Source organism: Peromyscus eremicus, chromosome 11 (assembly GCF_949786415.1).
Source record: "Peromyscus eremicus chromosome 11, PerEre_H2_v1, whole genome shotgun sequence".
NCBI lineage: Eukaryota > Metazoa > Chordata > Mammalia > Rodentia > Cricetidae > Peromyscus > Peromyscus eremicus.
The window spans coordinates 27,444,728-27,465,732 of NC_081427.1; the positions used below are offsets into that span (position 1 = coordinate 27,444,728).

The 21,005-nt window shown below is 40.9% G+C and overlaps 1 protein-coding gene across 1 annotated transcript in view; it reads right to left on the minus strand.

Annotated features, from left to right (window-relative positions):
- The window catches only part of Prlr (prolactin receptor), a 175,641-nt gene extending 161,565 nt beyond the window's left edge, over positions 1-14,076 (minus strand). Inside the window, exon 1 of the mRNA XM_059276330.1 lies at positions 13,532-14,076. The gene's annotated coding sequence lies outside the window, so the exon portion shown is untranslated. The remainder of the gene's footprint in view (positions 1-13,531) is intronic.
- Between the last annotated feature and the right edge of the window lie 6,929 nt (positions 14,077-21,005).

Below are 21,005 nucleotides of genomic sequence, written 5' to 3' on the forward strand. Positions count from 1 at the left end.
TGGCTGCTAGGAAAGCTTCTCCCAACTCTACATTAGATAGTTCCACTGCCATGTACATGAAAATGCCAGGAGCATTTCCTTCTTGCCTTGCATGCTTTATAGGGTTTTTTGGCACATTCTTAGGAACATTCAGTTCACAAGAGGAAGGCATTTTAAAGAGGAAAGCAGACAATAAATGGGAAGAAAACCAAACAAAAAGGAATTAGGGGCTTCTGTGGAGCCATCACAGTGGGTGAATAAAACAGAATTTCTTTTTAGAATAGAGAATGATAGTGGAGATGGGTTGAGATAAGCAGGTAAATTTATTCCTTAGGCCTCCTATAAAACCCTAAGCAGTTCTTAGAGAAGATATGTGTACAGCCAACTGGTTATTAATGTGTGACAGTCACATACAATTTGGGAAGGAGGTCAACAGGAAAGACAGTTTTCTGTTTTAGTGTCTTGAACCTACACCTCTACATAGTCACTTTTCATTTCTTTCAGTCACATGGACAGAGATTTGCTTCCTAATTGTCTGTGACTTGTGGTGGTTTGAAGTGTTTAAGTTTTACCCTTAATGAGTATCAAGATTCTTAGAAAACAATAGGCTCTGGGGCAGTATATAAAGCAGAAACCATGATGATCCTGCTCTTGGGTGTGTCAAAATGTAGTGGTGTCAGCCAAGGAGCATATGATTGACATAAGGGTAGATAAAGGTAATGAGGCTGAGCTATGGGTGTAAATAATACATTTTAAGATTTTCCTCCAGGGCAGCATTTGCCCTCTCTCATCCTTCTTCCATATCTTAACAAGTAGCTAACTCCATTGACTGATATTTCAATCCTACCCAGCATTCTGAATATTACATTCCATATGGTACTTTTCCACTAAGGGATCTCCAAAATCTGTGATGATCCGAAGCTCACAATGAAAGGGAAATCTATCTCTAGCCCCCTGAAAGTGGGTACACATACCAGTTTTGAAACCAAAAGTAAATATAAATAATAACAATCTCAAGTCCCTGAATAAGGTTGAGTCTTAGCAGGCTTATATCCCAGGATTCACCGTGGATTCTCAACAAATGCTACCTGAATTATTTATAAACCTACTATTGATAGAACATGCCTACCAATATGGAGGTGGGCTTCCTCCTCCCTCTTCAATTTCATCTCTTCCTCTGCACTTCTCCGAAAATGCATCAGTTTATCCTCAAATAACCACACTGAATAATACATTTGAGTTTAGAAAGGGAACTCCAGAGTGAGGAAGACTCAGAACTTGTAGTAGTTAGTGTCAACAGTGGGCAGTAGTCTTTGGCTTCATGGAGTCATAACATCCCAGAAGATGGAAGACTTAATAAGAGGATCTGATCCATATTCTCACATGTGGATTTTTGAAATTTTTGAAAAGGCTGGAGAGTCTTCATGCATATTTTTCCCCTTTAGTCTTAACTATGAGCAAAAATAAAAATTTAAAAGTCACAGATACAAACACTAGTATGATGTCTATGGACTCATCTGAAAAATCAATCAGAAAGTTCTGAGAGATATAACGCATCAAGTCTAATTCTGAATAAAGTGATGGAGTTAACCCCATGATCCTCTAACTGCCATCATGCTCCTCTGATCCCCAAAAAACTGAGTGTTATCTGAGGACATAGCCACACTTGATATATTTAATACAAGTGTCTGACCCCAGAACAACTGAGTGTTATCTGAGGGCATAGCCACACTTGATATATTTAATACAAGTGTCTGACCCCGGAACAACTGTTATCTGAGGGCATAGCCACACTTGATATATTTAATACAAGTGTTTCAATAAAGAAAGAACTTACATTAATGACTTCAAGTTGAATTTTTAAATAATTAAGCCTTTTATAATATTCTGAGTTATTTGGAGAATATTCAAATATTTGAAATGGCTTTTAACTTTTAATTAATTGATGCTGCCAGGGAAACCTTCAAAACTTAATGAAGAGCATAGTTTCCTTTTTCTTTTGCAGTTCTGAATCTGGAACTTAATTCAATTATGAGAAATATGTGATGTGTGTTGTATAACATTTTAATAACACTTTTACTGAAAAAATCAAACAAACAGATGAATGAACAGATTGATGATTTGATTAAAATTAACAATCCCAATAATGCATGTCAGTCTCTATTGAAAATTACCCTGTGGCAGTTGCAGCAAAAGAAAAGATTGTATCATTTTTTAATTAAAATCTTTATCAAGTTTAAACTTATAGCCTAGAAGATGAGTCATCATAATTACTACCTTACGGTCATTGCTGAAGCATTTATTATGTAGATTGAAGGAATCTTAATTGATTTCTTTGTATAAACCTCAATTCTGCAAATCCATTCTTATTGTCATCAGGAAGAGGGCAAGGGTCTGCCACTTTCAGGCTATTTATTGAGAAGTCAAGTCACTTGAGAGAAGAATTCTCTAGCAGTAGATGCACAGTGGAATGTCAAGTATACAGAATGAAACTACTGTGGTCCCTGAGCTTCCTTTATCTCTCCTAATACAACTTTGGAGAAAAATCTCCAACATTTTTAAAGTAAATATTGTGATGACAAAAAAAATTAATGACTCCTTTGTTGTTGTTTTTTAAAGTTTCACGGGCCCTAGGGAGTAACTAGAACAATGTTGCATGACTTGTTCAGTAATTTTTGTTTTTTCAAACCAAAGAAACATGCCTGAAGTAGCAGGTGGGCATATGCAGGAACTATGAATTATGGGCAGAGAGAGCATGCACAGCAACAGGCCTCTGGGATTGGCAACTGTGTCCAGACCTAGATGAAGGATTGTGCTTCGGTCTTGGTAGATGGCAAGTGGGTGAGGTGGGAGGCCTTCTGGGGAGGAGCTGTCCTATCCAACCTCTGCAGACTCTGCCAGGTGAACTGCTGCTTGCAGGAGGAAGTCACATGATGGTGACAGCTGCGCTTGTAATGGAAGGAATAAAAGAATTGGATACAAAAGGCCCAGCACAGTGGCTGAGACCCAGAGCTTTGCAGCCAGGCTCAGTTCGAATCCTGACTTTGTCACCTGGCAGCTATATGATCTTGGGCAGATGAATAAAGTTCTTTTACTATGTCCTATTTCCTCATCTGTAAAACCACAACAAGAATATTCAGTTACCCATATAATTGGCTATAATAAATATCCAGTTATCATAAGGATGGCTTAGACGATTGAGTTAATTAAAACATGAAATTCTCAGGGCATTCTTTCAGATAGTAAGGGCTCATTAAGTACTTGTCATCAAAGTGTTACATTTATATGGAGAAACTGACCAATGGCATAAAGCAATAAATTCAGGAAGGAATTGGTAAATATAGTTAATAAAAAAAATTCTCAGAAAAGATAAACTAACAGCCTGGCTGTGACCATTCCAGCACTTACCAGAAACGTAGTAATCAAAAACACAAACTTCATGAGATTGGTTTTAACACAGGATGGAATTTTTACAGTCAGAATGTAGCAGGCAGCAGACAGAAACTTCTACACTTGGAAGTTTGTTTGTTTGTTTATATATATATATATATATATATATATATTTTGTGGTTAAACAAGTGAAACCCCAAATTACTAATGTTTCTATGTAGTACTATAGGCTACTGGATTTTTAGTCATATCTAATGACCGTACTTGGAATAGGGCAGGGGCAGTTATGTTAGACAGGGTTAGGATTGTTAGTACAGCCTGGTCATCTAGAAACTATGCTGTTCCTACTTCCAAATTCTACACTCAGTCCAATACCCTTCTACTCTGTCACTGTCACCTTACACAACCTTTTCTCTCCCTTGCTTGTACATCTATATGTTCAGCACCTCATGACCCATTTGCTTCTGGTTTCTAGTCTATCATCATATTGATGTTAAAACTTTGTTTCAAAATCTGATCCTCCCCTGCTTGAAACCTCCCAATAATTCCTTCAGAGCAATTGAAATCCTAACTCTGTTCCATGATCTCAGGGTTTCTCATCCTTTCCATCCCTATCTCAGCCCCTCTGAGGTCCACTCACACTGGCCTCTTTTCTGTTTCTCATACACACCAGACTCTTGCTATTTTCTCTTCCTGGAGCCATCTTCTCAGATTTTTGCTTGGTTTTCTTCTTGGCGTTGATCAGGTAATTAAAATACATATTCTGAGAGAGGGTAAACCATGCAAGCCTGTTTAAAGTGGCACTCATAAGCCTCTAGTTCCTGTATTTCATCTTGTTTTCCTTCTTGGCATTAACTTTTTATTTGATTTTTAAATGTGGATATAGGTTATTTTATCACTGGTATATAAATTCCTCTCAAATACCATTATCCCATCTCTAGCTGTCATCATGGGCCCCTGTAGAACCTCTACAAATGGAAAGTGAGTGAGTAAAAGTGTCAAACATTCCCACTGCTTCTTAAGCAACAGAGCTCTGTCCGTCTGTCTCCCTGAAAATTCTTTAGCAGTGTCTGTGTTTACTGCTAATCTTCCAAACTCAGAAACCTAGAGAAGTAAGAATAGCTCATCATTTTTTTTTTCATCTTATCACTTCCCTGTCATGTAACAGCATGGTTTCCTTTTTATATTAGTACAACTTCTTGAGAAGGATTGGAGTCCCAGACTCAGCTAGGTTGTGGGAAATCGGCTTTAGGATTGTTTTCCACATCCCAAGTTCTTCCATATGTAGGGTGACTTGAAAGTGATTATCTCCAAACAAATCTTCATTATTATTCTTGCCTAGTCTGTTGCAGGTAGTCTTTGCATTCCAAGTGATTTTTTTCAAGGTGTGAGATGTCATTACACAACCTAGTTAGTTCTTGGCAAACTTAACTTGGTAAAAATCTATCCATGACAGTCCTTGGAAACTATCACTGTCATAATATTTTTAATAAGGGTATGACTGTGCTAAGACTGGAACTAATTGACCTGATAATGGCTGAGACATGAAAGCAAGACTTGGTCAACTAAAGATCAACACAGCAATTGAGAAATTTAATACATGGGTAGCAGGCAAGCTCAACCTTTATATTTCCATCTCATAATTATTAACCTTGTGGCAATCTGGCTTTCAAATTATATATAAGGGCTTTTAATCATAAGGTGATATGGGGTAACTTTAAAGTTGGAATCTGCTTAGAGAAGGAGAAAAAATCATACTCTAATCATCTGAAAAAAATCACACAAGTATAAGTGTAGAATAATGAAATTGCCACAGAAGGAAAGCATGGTTTGGATTTCTGGATCATGTGACATGAAACAAGCAATAAAAGAAATAGATACAAGCAATTAAGATTTGAGTTATTGCTGAGAAGCAATTCCTAGGAATGTACGTCATCCTCACGTGGAGAACTATAAATAAATACAGACTCTTAGGCCCCATTCCCAGAATCTGAGTCAATGGGCCTATGGGTAATTTTTAAGGCTCCCAAGATGATCTTCCTGTGCAATCAGTGTTGAGAACCATTGGTTTAGAGCTTGCTTTTTGCTATAGCTAAAGCTTTCGGCAATTGTTCTTACATTAGTAATGGATTTGGAGACAGAGAAAAAGAAAACTATTTGAGAGTGATGTGAATTGACCTGCCTTCTTGCCCTAAAGAGACTGCCATCCCTCCTGTGACAAGCTGACTGTTTTCTACTATCCTTTAGAAGGAATGCTGGTTTCACCATTGGCGAAGACCCAACTTATAGAAGGAACTTTTTTTTTTTTAAAGAAGGAACTCTTTAAAAAGTGCAGCTTGAAGAGTAAACAGCCAGCCTAGGGAATGAGAGAGAAAATTTTCCAGGAGGCTGATATCCATAATTTAAACATAACTGCAAAATCAAACATTATACATACACAAAATAAACAAATAAAAAAAAACCCCAGAGACAACTTGCCAGTCAATAAATAGGCTAAGAAAATGAGCGCATCATTCTCAAAAGAAGAAATACAAATGGCTAGTACATATTTTTAAAAAGTGTTTGATATCCTTCGCCATTAGGGAAATGTAAAATAAAATTACTTTGAGTTGGTCATAGTGGGACATCCCAGCACTCAGAAAGCAGAAGCCAGCATGTCTTTGTGAATTCAAGGCCAGCCAAGATTACATAGTCAAGATTCTGTCTCAAACAAACAAAATCACCACCTATCTTACATCAGAATGTCTACCATCAAGAAATTTGACAACAAATATTGTTGAGAGTGCAGGGGAAGAACTTTATTTACCCACCCCCTCCCTGTAGGTGTCCAAATTGGTTTGGAGATTTCTCAGAAAATTACAAATGTAGTTACCATGTGACCCAGCTATACTACCCCTGGACATATACCCACAGGTCTCCACATTCTTCACAGAGAGAGTTGCAGATCCATATTTGTTATTGACATACTCACAACAGCAAGGAATTAGAACCAGCCTAGATGCCCATTAGTGGATGAACGGATAAAGAAATTGTGGTTCAGATATACAGTGGAATTTTATTCAGCTGAAAAGAAAAGTGAAATCATGAAATTTGTGAGAAAATGGTTGGGTATGGAAAGTAGTATATTAAACAATGTGAACCAAACTCACAAAGAAAAGAAAACCCTACACATTCTCACTCATACGTGGAACGTACTTTGTAATATATTCATCTGTCTGTCTATGTTAGGTTTTATAAATAGGTATAAATATGTATAAAGCCTGAGACTAGAAAGAAGCTCAAGAAAGGATAAAAATTGGTGCTGAGGAGGGGTTGGGGAAAGGGCAATAGGACACACAGGACGTGAAAGTGGAACGAAGATTGGGGGCAAGGTTCCAAGGAGAGGAAGGGGGAGGTCAGTGGGGGAGGGGAGGAGACTATACCAAAACATAGTTTGTTTGAAAGTGCCAATAATCATATCTAATACATTGCATGATAATTTTAAAAATAAAAGTTGGGGCTGAGCAAATGGCTCAGTTGATAAGATCACTTGCTGCTTTTGCAGAGGACACAGGTTCAGTTCCTAGCATCCATGTGGTGGCTCATAAGCATCCATAACTCCAGTTCCAGGGGATCCCATGCCCTCTCCCAATCTCTTTGGGCACCAGGTAAGTGTGTGGTGCATCTACACACATACAGACAAAACACTCATGCACATGAAATGAAATAAGTAAATCTAAAAAAAGCAAGAATAAATAAAATAAAAAATTAAAGGCACAGCTGTAAAAACATGGACTCCCCCCCACCCCCTATAATAAGGAACCAATATCCTTTCAGGGAGCACCAGCAAAGATCAGAAAGGTTGTCAGGCACCAGGTTCAGCAAGAATACAGCCAGAACCCCAACTTTCCACAGCAAGAGTTTTGAATTTGAATTGTAATAAGTGGCTATGACCAAGTGTCACTTGAGTGCCGACCCAAGTCTCCTGGGACTGCTGTCAGACTGCCTTCTGGCAGCTGATACCCCGGGTATCTGACTGCTGCCAGCTAAAGGCGGTTTGTAATCTTTACTTAGCGATGTGTAACGCAAATCCATTCATGTAAGAAATGACAGTGCTGGAAACAAAGACTTCTGTCACCAACAGGAGGCTGGGCAGACTCACTTTGGAAACTTAATACAATTTAGAGAATTCCGCAGCTGAGGACTCTAATCCCTGTCACCTCTGTCCCAGCCAGCACCATGGCCCAGGGCAAGTCATTAACATCCATTTCCCAATTTGTAAAATAGGAAAGGTGAAAGGAGCTACCAATTGTTATAGAGTAGCTACTGGGGACACTAGTGGGCCTGGTAATAAAGCCCTTTGAAGTGACTGCAAATCCTAGTGGCTAAAAACAGCTTTGACCTACCAATTACCCACACTTGCTAGGATTGACTATGGGTCACCCTCAAAGCACACAGAGAATGGAAAGGGTCAGTCAAAAGGAGGCTTTAGAGGCATGATGGGAAGATAGGGTCATAGCTGACAATTATTTGGAAGTCTATGTATAAATACATGTGTAGATAAAAATTTCTACCAAGTGAAGGCCACATTCCTTGTTTGTCTATTTTATGCCATTTAGAATAATTTCCTTTATTTTTTTTATGATGATGCTATTCAAATTCTGGCTTTACATTAGACCACTCTTGGGGGTATTCAAACAAAATCAAAATAAACCAACAGTGGTTATTGATAGCTAGATTCCAATCTTGGGTTGACTAGATGGAGGCAGTAGACACAGGGATGAAGAATTAGAAGTTTTTCAGCTTTCTAGAGAGTTCTCAGACCATGCTCTACTGTAAGAGTCACTGAATTAGGCCTATTCTTCTTTACCACATCAGCAAACACCTCATGCATGCTTCCGTTGTCACAGGTTTCCATGTGTTTCTTTCTACGATGGCCTCTCTATTCCCCTTCTGCCTTGGTCTAATTTCATCCTCAATGCCCAACTTTTGCCAGACTCTTAGCAATGAACTATAGAATTTTTATGTATCCTGCCCTCTGGAATCCCCAAAGTCTAATTGCTTGTGTCACCTACGTCACACCCCGGGAATGTTCTCTTACGTTGTTGCTACTGGACAATTATGCTCATGTACCTTTTCTCTGTTAGAGAATATATGGTACTGCTGAAGTTCTCTAAACCTTCCACTGAAGTTCATTCAAGTCAGCTTCTTTTTTTAAACTATTTTCCCCAGATTTAGATTTCCAATGGAAATGAACAGGTGCGAACCAACATTATTTGCATGCACTAAAGAGCATTCTGTATAGTGTTCTGCTGTATCTACATAAAGAAATCACCTTCTTGCTGGTAAGTGGATACAGAGTCCAGCAGATGCTCAGAGTATCAATATTATAGACAGGATGATTTTTGTTTAAAGCACACTTCTCCATTAGCATTTTCTGTGCCATTATCATATCAACTCTAAACTTACGCCAGGATTATTGGAAGAAATGAAGTCGGCGTAATACACAAACTAGAAGAAGAGACAAACTTAGACTCTGCATGCATGATCTTCCAAGTCAGAGGCCTCTTCCCTTTCCACATTCCGAATGCTCTTCCCTTTGCAGTAAACGAAACTGCAAGAACAAATTATATCTTATTTCGGTGACATACCCAAGTGCCATTTTAGCCGGTGAACAAAGAAGCCAAAGGTGGCCTTTTGTGACACCCCTGAAGTAGTCCTTCTGGAAATCTGGGCTGCTTCTTGTTCAAGCTGTTTTCATCAAGAGGACAGTAAGGGAAACACACTCTTATCACCACAGGAGATGAGATAAGGAGCTTTGCACACACATATGTGAAATCCTACCTCTCTTCTCCCTGGCTTTCCAGTGTTAAGAGATGCAAATGTATTGTCTTAGCAAGCAATTTAAAGTTAACATTTTTTTAATGTGCCTTTGGTCATTGGGTTTTGTGGGAAAGCTTCTTGAGATTTGCCTACATGAGGGACTGTATCCTTGATGACAAATGTAACCAACAGAGTTAATTTCATCAAATCCAGTACCAACATGGTAGGATTGGCTTTAACTACATCATCTGTACACCATCAGCATGAGGAGGGGAAGAGAGTCTTTTTAACTCTCGAATTCATCAAATAACTGAATTTGTAGTAGACATGAGAAGAATATTAGCCAAGCATAGAGAAAAAATATATATTCAGGTCAAAGTGGGGAGGAGGAAATTCCTATTATATCTCTGTCAACTTATCAGTCTTAAGTAGTGCTATTCCATGCAAATGTAATGTAAGCCATTAGGTATTGTCATTTAAAATTGCTACTAAGGCACATTAAAACAAATTAAAGCTAGTAGGTAAAATTGATTAATTTTTACCTAAACCAGTTTATCTAAAATGTTGTCATTTTAATATACTAAATAAAATTAGGAGCAAATTTGCTTTTTGTATATGTGGTACCAGGTGCTTAAAATCTAGGGTGTTTTACAAATTGAGCGCCTTTCTTTATGGATTAGTTTCATTTCAAGTACTCCAGAACCCCACATGGCTCTATAACCTCTGTATTTTCTTCTTAAAACTTATAAATATTTGGAATGATCTTTAAAATAGATTATTATTATTTGTGCACATGTATCATGTATGCATACAGGTATGTGTGCCACAGTATTTATGTGGAAGTCAGAGGACAATTTTGTTGAGCTGGTTCTTTCCTCTACATTTCATGGTTTTCATGGATAGAACTCAGGTCTCCAGGCTTTCATGACAAGTGACAAGTGTCTTTACCCATGGGGCCATCTTACCAGACCTTGAATGATCTCTATGTGTTTGTTCAACTACCTGCTAACTACCGTTGTTCCTTAACATAGAAGCACCACAAAAGCTAGCTAGATATCTGCTTTTTCCTCCATCGTCTAATCAACTACTCAACACACAGCAGAGCGCAGACGAATTAATGACTGGATGAATCCTTAACACAGGAAGTATATGTAAATAGTGTCTTGATGCAAAAACTAGCAGAAAATAAAAATCCTAGAGTTCTTTGAACTTGAAAGGATTGCCCAGGACAGCCAATCATGCCCAGCTTCATCTGCTGACACTGAGTATCACTTTTCTGAAATTTACCAGCTGGGCCTGGTGAGGGTCAGAAAAACTACTATTCATAAGTGGTTTGTTGTTGCTACCAGTTAATATGCGCCACAAATGAAGTATCTGTTCACCTCACTTAAGACCATCCACCGCATGTGGTCTTCCCTGCCCTTGAGAACAATCCAAGTCCATTTGGCATGATGCAATGTTCTGATATTGGGAAGGTTGGCAGCACTGGGTGATGGAAAAAGAATGGATGACCAAGTCAGACAGACCTGGGCTTCTGCCCCAAACTGTGGGGGCTGGGCAAATTAGGTAAATGCTTCTAGCCCTCATTTCTCTTGTCTGGAAAACTTTACAGGATAATTCATACCTTCAGCTTCTCTGTGAGAACTAGTTGAGGTACTGTATGGGAGTGTTCAGTACACTACCCTTCACTGGAAAGTTTCAGTGAATGGTATCAATATTACCATCTTTGCATGCAAGTACTCTAAAGAACACGGTGATCATCAATGTTTCCTACTTTGGGAGTATGTAGTTTCCTTCTCCTTAAGGTTTGACATTTTTCTTCTACTTGAACCTGAGAGGTCAGGTTGAGTTGAAATCTTAAAACTTGTACTGCGTAATGACAGATAGCAATGGGGACATTTGTCTCTACATAGACAATTTATAGTGTATTTGGAGATAGATCTGGGGACTTTCCTGGTTTCATACTCAACTGCTTGTAGCTATGGGCACAGATAGCTATTTTGTATTCAAAATTATAGGCCAGAAAGGATCAGAGAGCAAGTCTGAGAATCTATGCCAATCTGGAAGTATTTTATTTGTTGCCAATACACAGAGTTCTGCTTGACATAGCACAGTTGAGACAGTAAACTTGACCCTGAATTCTGAACCTCTCTCTCATCTTAGAGACTAATGAGCTGGTTTCACTCTTCTGGTCACATAAGCCTCATAGGAGAGAGAGTGAGCTGCTCTGAAATGCATAGACTAGTGGGCACTTGCAATGTAACATTAAAATTAACGAGAACAGTTGACCACTGAACATGTGTCAGGCTGATACAAATAGTATTTCCATTTCCTCAACAACCACACAAGAAAAGCAGAATTATTCCCCATCTTGCAGCCAGGGAAAGTGAGGCTCAGAGAAATCCAGAGTTGCTGGAGTGTAGCTATAATTTGAAGTACAGGCTCAAACTGAAGCTCTCAGGCTTCAATGCCACGTGCTTTCTGCTTTACAGCCCCTGTGCTGTTGGTGGAAGACTCGCTTCTACAAGGCGTGAGACCCTCTAGACTTTTAAAGAAAAAGTATATATGCCCAAAGGAATATTACCCCTTAGCCACACAGTGTTTGGGGGAGCCAATCAAGCAAAGCCTTGGCCCCATCTCTGACAGTCAACCAGTTGGCCTGAAGGACATTGGTTCATGTGGACACCAAATGGTCCTCTCACAGGGGTCGCATATATTCACATGACAATTCACAACAGTAGCAAAATTACAGTTCTGAAGTAGCAGCGAAAATAATTTTTATGGTTGGAGGGTGACCACCTCATGAGGAACTGTATTAAAGGGCTGCAGGGTTAGGAAGGTTCAGAAGCACTGTTCTAGGGTATGGCATTAAGAGGGTTGAGAGGAGGGGTCCCCTGGAAGCACAGAGGCTGATGAAGCCATTGAGGACACAAACTGTCTGAGCACCCAAGGAAAGAGGACTGTCTTTGCTAGCAGCGCATCAGACTCTCCCAACACTGCCAGTGATTCCCATAGCCAGCACAGCCACCAGCAAAAGCTTGGCTGGATAGGTCCTGAAGCAGCATCCTTAAAAGACAAGGGATTTTCAGGCATGGACAGCAAAGGGGGGTGCTCCTGTACAATTCTTCCTGTTCCTTAAGCATAGTTTCCACCCTGGGGAAATGATTCAATCGATTCTCAACAGGACCCTTACTTTGAAAAAGCCACTGAAATAAAAACAACAACAACAACACCTAAATGTTCCTGTTTTCTGCACTGTTCAGCACCTCTATTCCACTAAGAACTTACGTAAAGAATTACCAGTTTCCCTAAATTTTGCAGAGTAAACTGAGGAAAGAGAAGGTAAACACTCAAGGATGTAGTATAGTCTAACGGAGGCAGAGATAGGATTGGTCAAGACATTCAGGTGGGAAATCTTTCTCTGCCAATTCCATGAATGGAGATTAAAGGACGTTCCCACCCTCGGGAGATTAATAACAGGTTGCAAACGTTTTCAGGCTCAATTACAGAAAACCTCAAGTTGCTGGTTATTAGGGAAACAAGGGTTGCTTCCCTACCACACAGGTAGAGGTCACTAACAGGATATTTTTCCACTCATAACGCCACAACTACAACCCTTGTCTTCCCCTACCTCAGCAGTCCCGGTCTGGGTTCCCAGAGTCTAGCCCCCTTCTCTGCTCCCTGGTCCTCGTTCTCTGCTCCAGCGGTGTATCCTTGCTTCTACCCCAGGACTTGAGTTCCTAGCGCCTGGCCAGTAGGTTAAGACTGAGAGATGCTTCCCTGCCACTACTCAGCTGCCTTTGGGAGTGGTGTGTGTGCGCGCGCGCTGCGGGGAGGGGGCGGGGGCGGGGGCGGGGGCGCAGGTAACTCAGTGTCCCCCCCCCCCAACCCGGCACCCAGCTGTGCTACCTACAGGAGACTGCCCAAGTTAGCTTCCATCAGGAACCTCTCTGATCTTTTCCACCTCCCTGCTCTCTCCCTAGCTTTTCATTTGGACACAAACCACCTGCAACCCCAGAATCCCACAATCAAGCCGCACTCGTTCTCAAGGGCGCACTTGAAGGTATATTTTAAAATACACTGAGCAGTTGTAAAAGCTGGGGTGCGTGGTCAAGCACCTCGGCATATATTTAGCTTCTCTGAAGAGGGACATCAAGGTTTGGCTTTAAGCATGGTCATAGCACGGGATGGGATTTCCTCGTGCCCGCGGGCTCTTGCTGCTGCCTGGCATTTCCCCAAGCTGTCCCTGCCTGCAGCCAACAGCTCCGCTCCCACACGCGGCCTCGAACCCGCGGCCCTAGAGAGCGCCCGCCCGCGCCTAGCCTGGCTGCGCGCAGCCGGGTCTGCCCTGGGTACTCACTTTTGCTGGGGAGAAAAGTCTGCCATAGCAGGCGGTGAGCACTTCCTGAAAAGGACGGGAGCTTTATCACTGCAGGTAAAGCTGTTTCCTGAGCCCTGGGTAGAATCCAGAAGCAGGAGAAGAGCGAATAAGACAGAACAGCACAGCAGCGGGGAAAGCCCAGCCCAGAAGACCCGGCGTCTGGGGATTTTAGCCACTGCTCCGCAGTCACCAGCCGCGTGTCTCTGCGAAGAAGCTCAACTCGGTGCACTTGTTCACTCTTTCTTCACTAGAGGAGGAGTCAGTGTTGCAACATGCATGTTCCTTGCTGGAGGCAAAACAGTGATTTTTCTCCAGCATGCAAAAGGTCCAGAGTCTGCCAATTTTACAAGGTGACGGAGGTAGTTGGGGGAGTCGGAATGCTGAGAAGAGGTGGACAAGAAAATTTCTGATTTCCCCCGGATCCGTTTTGCATGATCAAGGAAGGGACCGTCTTCCACAAAGACCTGACCAAACAATAATAGAAATGCCCTTTAAGTCGAGTGACCTCGGAGATGATATTTCTCTCAGTAGCCAAGATGAGGCTTGGTGTCAAATTTCTTTCCTTGTTTCCCAGCGAGCAACACTGGGGAGCAGCTTGACAATACTTGAGGGGGCTCTGGGGATTTGAGTTGCACCTTTCCTGAGAAGGAGGAGGAGTCAGAGAAAAGTGGTCGACAGAGAATAAGCAGTGACCCGGGGAAGCTTTGCTTTCTTTTTTAACACAGCAAAACTTCCAGGGCTCTGCTTGGTGCCCAGCCACGTCACAATAGTACAGAAACACCCGCAGCCTCTCAGGAACCCACAATTAATGCAGAATATATCTCCTCAAATAGGCTGCACGATCTGGATGTTATTTTGTTCTGTTTGGGATGTTCAACAAGCCATTGCTTTTTCTCTTGTACCCCTCCCCATATTCTCTTGAAAACAAAATGTTAAAAACAAATACTCACAGCTACTTGACTCAAACAGTTATCTCCCAACAGGTAAGTAGGCAGTGTGTGATGTCACTGATTAATATTGCATCCTGTTGTGATATAACTCAGAGGGCCACTGTGGGTTATTTTGAACAAGCTATTGAGGTTTTTTGTTTTGTTTTAAACCATTGAAATACTATGCTTTCTTCCTTGAATTGATTGACACCTTGCAATAACCGACAAATCACATTCAGCGGTCTCCTTCTGCCACAGTTCAGTAAACCTCTACAAGTCCCATGATGTTTGGGTGATCCTCTTGCATTACAAGAGGCACACATATGGACACAATGTTTGCTACTCAATAACTCACCCTGTACAAGGTAAACCATGGCCTACATCTGGTTTTCAGAGTAAGTGGGGTGTGCATCTGCCATGCATACGCTGTGCAGGTTTCTGGTGACTGAGGTGCACTTTTGCTCACAAGTACGAAGAGTGTATAATACCTATTTATTTTAAAAACTAATGAGTGTTATCTCCAATGGTAGAACACAGACATGCTTACCAGCCAAGTTAGGTCCCAATTAACCCATTGTTGTTGAAGATATTGTAAGTAAAAAAGAAAACAGAATTGAATGGAGACACCTGCTGAACACCATGGCCTAGCCTCTTCTTGCCTATCAAACCTGCTCAGAACATGAATATTTGCCTGAATTTGGGAAAAATCATCTAACACATAGCTTAACTCAACAGGATGCTTATACAGATACATCATCACATCATTAAAATGTCAAAAACGTCTTGGACCGTCATAAGGTGATGATTATATTTCTGCGTGACCTTTGAAAAGTCAAGGGATTACTCAGTTAACTGTAGTTTTCCTGATCATTCCATTTTCACAGATAATGGAAAGAAAATCTTCCACCTTTGGCTACTCAAAACTGTTAGCTTTCCTTGTGGTTCCACACATCCGTGCTCCTGCTCTGCAGCAGAGGTGGGTTACCGCACAGGTTAAATGACTAATACATGTATTATTTAGAGAGAAGGTCAGGTTCTCTGCTTTGCTGTCCCCAAGCCACAGGCATTCACAGTCAGTGAATTTCCTTGTACTCTACCATGTGTTCCTGAGATGATGAAGGAAGTCCTGTGTAAGGCAGGCTTTTCTCTCTCCTCTAGAGCTATATTGTGACTCTCTCCTCCTCTACACACTGACAAGATTCACTATTTCCTTGTGTTCTCTTTTTGCTTAGATCTGTATCCGCCTCAGTGTATGGATGCCTCCTTTTTGTCTAGCTGATATATCCAGCTGTGTCTTGGACTCTATATCTACTCATTGCCTCCAAGACCTTGCTCCTCAGTTCAAGGTAAGGCAAGAATACAGGAACTGGCATTGGTTTGGATATTGCTATTCATTTGGCTTCTGTGAGCTTCACCTATTGTAAGTCAGGCTCAGTAGCATATGCCTCAAAAACCCAATAAGGGGAAAATAATGCCAATAGAATGTGTAAAATACCATTCATGCTAATAAAAACTTTACAGTAGTAAGTTTTTGATTTTTGTCTTGTTTTTGCCTGCCTGTGTCCTAACCATTTTCCTTGCATATTTTTTTCCTGTCCCATTGGTTTTATTCCACAGCTTGCTCACACCTTTCCTGGCCCAACTACACTTCGGATAAGCTTACAACCTAATTCACTCTTTTCTTCATTTTCCAATTTAGGAAAGCAATGCACAGTCATCAGCTTTCTTGACTTTCTTTCCTTTGACTTGATGATTCTTATCCCTGATTGCAGACCAGTGACTGAGGAGTATTGCCTTAGGGTTTCTGTTGCTCCAACACAACACCATGACCAAAAACAAGTTGGGGAGGAAAGGGTTTATTTGGCTTACACTTCCATGTTGCTGTTCATCACTGAAGGAAGTCAGGGCAGAAACTCAAACAGGGCAGGATCCTGGAGGCAGGAGTTGATGCAGAGACCATGGAGGGGTGTGGCTTACTGGCTTGCTCCTCATGGCTTTCTCAACTAGCTTTCTTATAGAACCCAGGACCACCCAGCCCAGGGATAGCACCACCCACCATGGGCTGGGCCCTCCCTCGTTGATCACTAATGGAGAAAAGGCCTTCCAGCTGGGTCTCATAGAGGCATGTTCTCAACTGAGGCTCCTTCCTCTCTGATGACTCTAGCTTGTGTCAAGTTGACACAGAACCAGCCAGTACAAGTGTCCAAATCTCAGTGTCGGAGCCCCTTGAAAGACTTCTAATACAAGAGGTTTAGAGTGCTTTTTCTATTCCTACAAAAAAACATCAAGTGTACTGTTCATTATTTTGTGCCTTGTCTTCTGCCATGAATACCCTTCAGCTGCTCCCTGGCCAGGGTTCTCTTAGCCTTTCCCCAGCTCTCTGTGTCCTACACCCCTCCTCCGTGAACTCTCCTCTATTTCCTCTCAGGACCCTGCATTCCTACTTCACCCTTTCTCTGCTGACTTGTGTTGCTTTCTGCCATGGCGCCCTTCTCCCTTCTCTTCCTACCTGGGGACGCTTCTGTCTCTAGTCCTTCATTTCTTCCCTTTAAGAATCCCTTTCCTTTCTTTAACACAACAGAAAATGCTACAACTATCACCAGAGTGAAAGGAAAAATCACACGCAATCCTGCTGTCAACAAAACAAAATAAAATTACAACTATATTTGTAATGTTTAAAAAAAATAAGATCTTTCCAAATCACATACCCTCTTTGTTTTTCCTAGTCCCATTTCCAAAGGAACCTATCACTGACATATGAACACATATTCATCCTTTTTCAAATGTACATAGCTATTCATTTATTCATCTATAGGCATTTGCATATATTTTTAAACTAAAAATGAGTTTATTTTCATGGCTTGTCTTTTTTTTGTTCAACAATATAAGAAAAAAAAAATCTTTCTGTCCCCTTTTCTGCAGTGTCCCCTGAGTCTCAGGTATGGGAGTTGTTTTGTAGTTGTGTTCCTTTGGACTGGACTCCACAGCTCTGCATTTTGATTGGTGGTGGTCTACGGTAATGGTCTCTGTTTACTGCAAAGAGAAGTTTCCTTGGCAAGGACAAGGGCAACAGCAGAAAGCCCAGGGGGCCTCAGTACTACACAAAGAACTGCAGGGAGCTTACTGGGAGATTTTCTCTTCTAATAATGTCAGAAGCTACATCCATAAAGTCTCACCACCATGACTGCCTCAACATGAGCTGAACAAGAGGAACAATAGGAATGTTAACATAGACAGGGTTGGATGGGGGGACCCCCCACAAGGCCTCAGCCCTACATGAAGAGCTACAGGCAGCTAAAAAATGCTAAGAGTGGGAGAAATACTCTTCCCCAGGGAAGAGCACCCCACTTGGTTATTCAATACCATATGATCAGCCCTGAAAACACATGCACGTAACACTTTACATACTGAGCAGGTTGTATTTACGTATTTAGGAACACATATGTGTGTATATAACAATAGTGATTTTAGGGGCTATCTAGGTTTTAATTTCTTTCTTTCATCCTCTCTTGCTACACTTTCGGTCATTAAAACATTTTTTTTTTATTGTCAAACGTGCTGCTATGATTATCTTTGTATAGGGCAGGCACTTAGAAATGTCAGAATTTGGATAAAGAGAATGGCTCTTAAAATCAGAAAGGCTACCAAATTTCCCTTACAGAATGTTATAGGCAAATGTTTTAAACATGAAATTATTGAGTCAGAGACAGGGCATTTAAAAAATAATGTATTTGTTAATTATTTAATTTTTATACAAATGCACAATGTATTTTGATCATATTCCCCGCCCCACCCAGCTCCTCCTAGATCCACCCCCACCTCACAAGTTCATGTCTTTCTTTGTTCTTCAATAACCTGCCAAGTTCACTTTGTGCTGTCCATATAGTTACGGTTTGTGCTGTCCATATAGTTACGGTTATGGGACTACCCAATGGATCACGATCCTCCTTGCAGGGGACACAGCCTTAAAGAAGTCAGGGCTTTTAAACTGTTGCTTATACTTTCAAATCCCATCACCAAAGGTTGATTCATCTGCTCCTATCGAGCTTCCTTCCTCACATCTTTTCGAACACGGGGCATTATTGATGTAATCATGTCAGATCTAATCTGATAAGCAAGATAGCCTGTTCTAAGTTGCAATGATGAGCCGAGCCTCCTGTGACAGGAGACATTCTCACCATGGCTGTCAAATCTGATGCTTAGTTTTCTTTCAAGATGTTTGCTTTTAAAAATCAACTTCAGTATCTCTTATTAAGTATATTAACACTTTACCAACTACATGGCAAACGACTTTCCCCCTCTGTTATATTTCCCTTGATTTTGGTTACAGACTGATGGACTGCACAAAAATTTTTCATTTTCACATTGTTGAACCCACACATTCTACCTGATAAGGTCTCTGAGTTCTCTGTCTTGCTTCTTTATATAGAACTGATGAAAATGTTTATTCTTCTTTCCAAAATAAATCTTTAATTACCTGGAGATTTGTTTTATAAATGCAATTGAGATAAAAAAGTTTAATTTTCTTTTGAATGCATGGTCAATGACTCAGTTACTCCTTATTTTTAAAATGTGTATTTTTTCCATTGATTTCTGTAGTTACATTATGCATAAGTTCCCATGTGCTTATATCTGCCCTAGACACCACTCTGTTATTTCGAGATGCCTATTTATATGTCCTGAATCCAGTACACATTAGTATAACTACAAAGCTAATATGTTTTAGTGGTCTGTATTGTGAGGATTCTATCAATCTTTTTATAAATTTTCCTGATATGTTTACTATGATGGTTTGAATAAGAATACCTGCCCCCCAATAGGCTCATATATTTGAATGCCTAGTCACCAGGGAGTGGACCTGTTTGAAAGGATTAGAAGGATTAGGAGGTGAGGCCTTGTTGAAGGACATGTGTCACTTGTGGGCAGGCTTTGAATTTTCAAAAGCCTATGCCAGGCCCAGTCTCTCTGTCTCTGTCTCTGTCTCTGTCTCTCTCTTTCTCTCTCCCCTCCCTCTCTCTTTCTCTCTCTGCCTGAGGATCAGGATATTACTCTTGGCCACTGCTCCAGCATCAAGCTCTACACTATGATGATAATGGACTAAGCCTCTGAAACTGTAAGCGAGGCCCCAACTGAATGTTTTCTTTTATAAGAGGGGAAGAGGGCTTGTAAATATGTTTCCTCCTTTCCATGTTATCATCTCAGTTTTTGCTTTCATCATTTTCACTGTTCCCCTTAAAAGATCCTCAAATGTACTTCCTTTCATCAGCCTTGCCCATGTCAAACTCAAAGGCACCCATGTTGAATACGATGTTATCAGTCCCTGCCTGCCTCAAGATTTGTTTTTCCTTAGTGTATCTACTTCCCACAGAATTAAATGAAGGCATCTTTGCTTTTGGTGATCTTATTAGGCTTCAGAGATACAGCTATAAATATCTACAGTGTGTTTGAATCTACCAGCACTTATCTGCTTTAAACCCTTCAGGAGGTCCCCAGTTATCAGACTCCTCAGTGCCCGTTTCTTCCTGATCTCCCTGGCTCTGAATGTCTCCATTTTCTTCTACTGTTCTGTGCTTGTAAATGGGTTTACAGTCCAACTGCTCTGTTCTCCTTCCAAGGATCATCATGGGCTGATATGAGTTGACCTGTGTGAACGTATCTGGTAAATTATAAACCATGTGTAAATACAAGGCACACTATTATTAGACGGCCTTTCTTTCTCTCTAAGGAGTTGCTGGATAAGCAAGGAGGCTAACTACAGCCTGGCTTTAGGAGCATGGAAAGGGGAATGCTTTGCTCCATGGGAACATTCAGTAGGACAGTGCTAAGAGAGCTGCCTGCTGACTGATAAAGAGTCATGTCTCCTAAGCCCGAGGAGGGAGAACTGAGCATGGCTGCTGTTCAGTGACCACTATGCCACATCTTTGGGTAATTGTACTGTGAGCTTTTTAATTCAAAGTGTAGTTCTCAGACCAGTTTCAATATCATCATGGGAAAGCTCGTTAGAAATACCGGCTCAGGGTTCTCACTAGCTAGCCCTAACACCTTAAATGAACCCATTTCTATAAATCTATACTTTGCCAGGTGGCTTGTGGCTTACTGGTACTTTACATCTTGCCACATCTTCTCATGTGGCGGCTTGCAGCATCTCCTCAGCTCTCCTTTTTTCTTCCTCTCTCTCCAGTTGGAATGTCCTGCCTCACCTTACTCTGCCTCACCACTGGCCAAACAGCTTTATCAACCAATGAGAGCAACATATATTCACAGCATACAGAACGATATCCCACAGCAGGAGTTTGAAAAGGAAGAAATAAAATTTAAAAATTAGAACAGTGTTATGTCTTGATAACATAAAACCATCGGGTTCTCAGAAAACATAATTGTATTAATTTTTTTTTCTGTTGTGGGGGTAAAACAGCATGGCCAAGGCAACTTATAAAAGAAAGCTTTCTGTCTTTTTTAAGATTTTAATTTTAAAAAATTTATGTGAATGTGTATCTACAGTTGCCCACAAAGGCCAGAAGAGC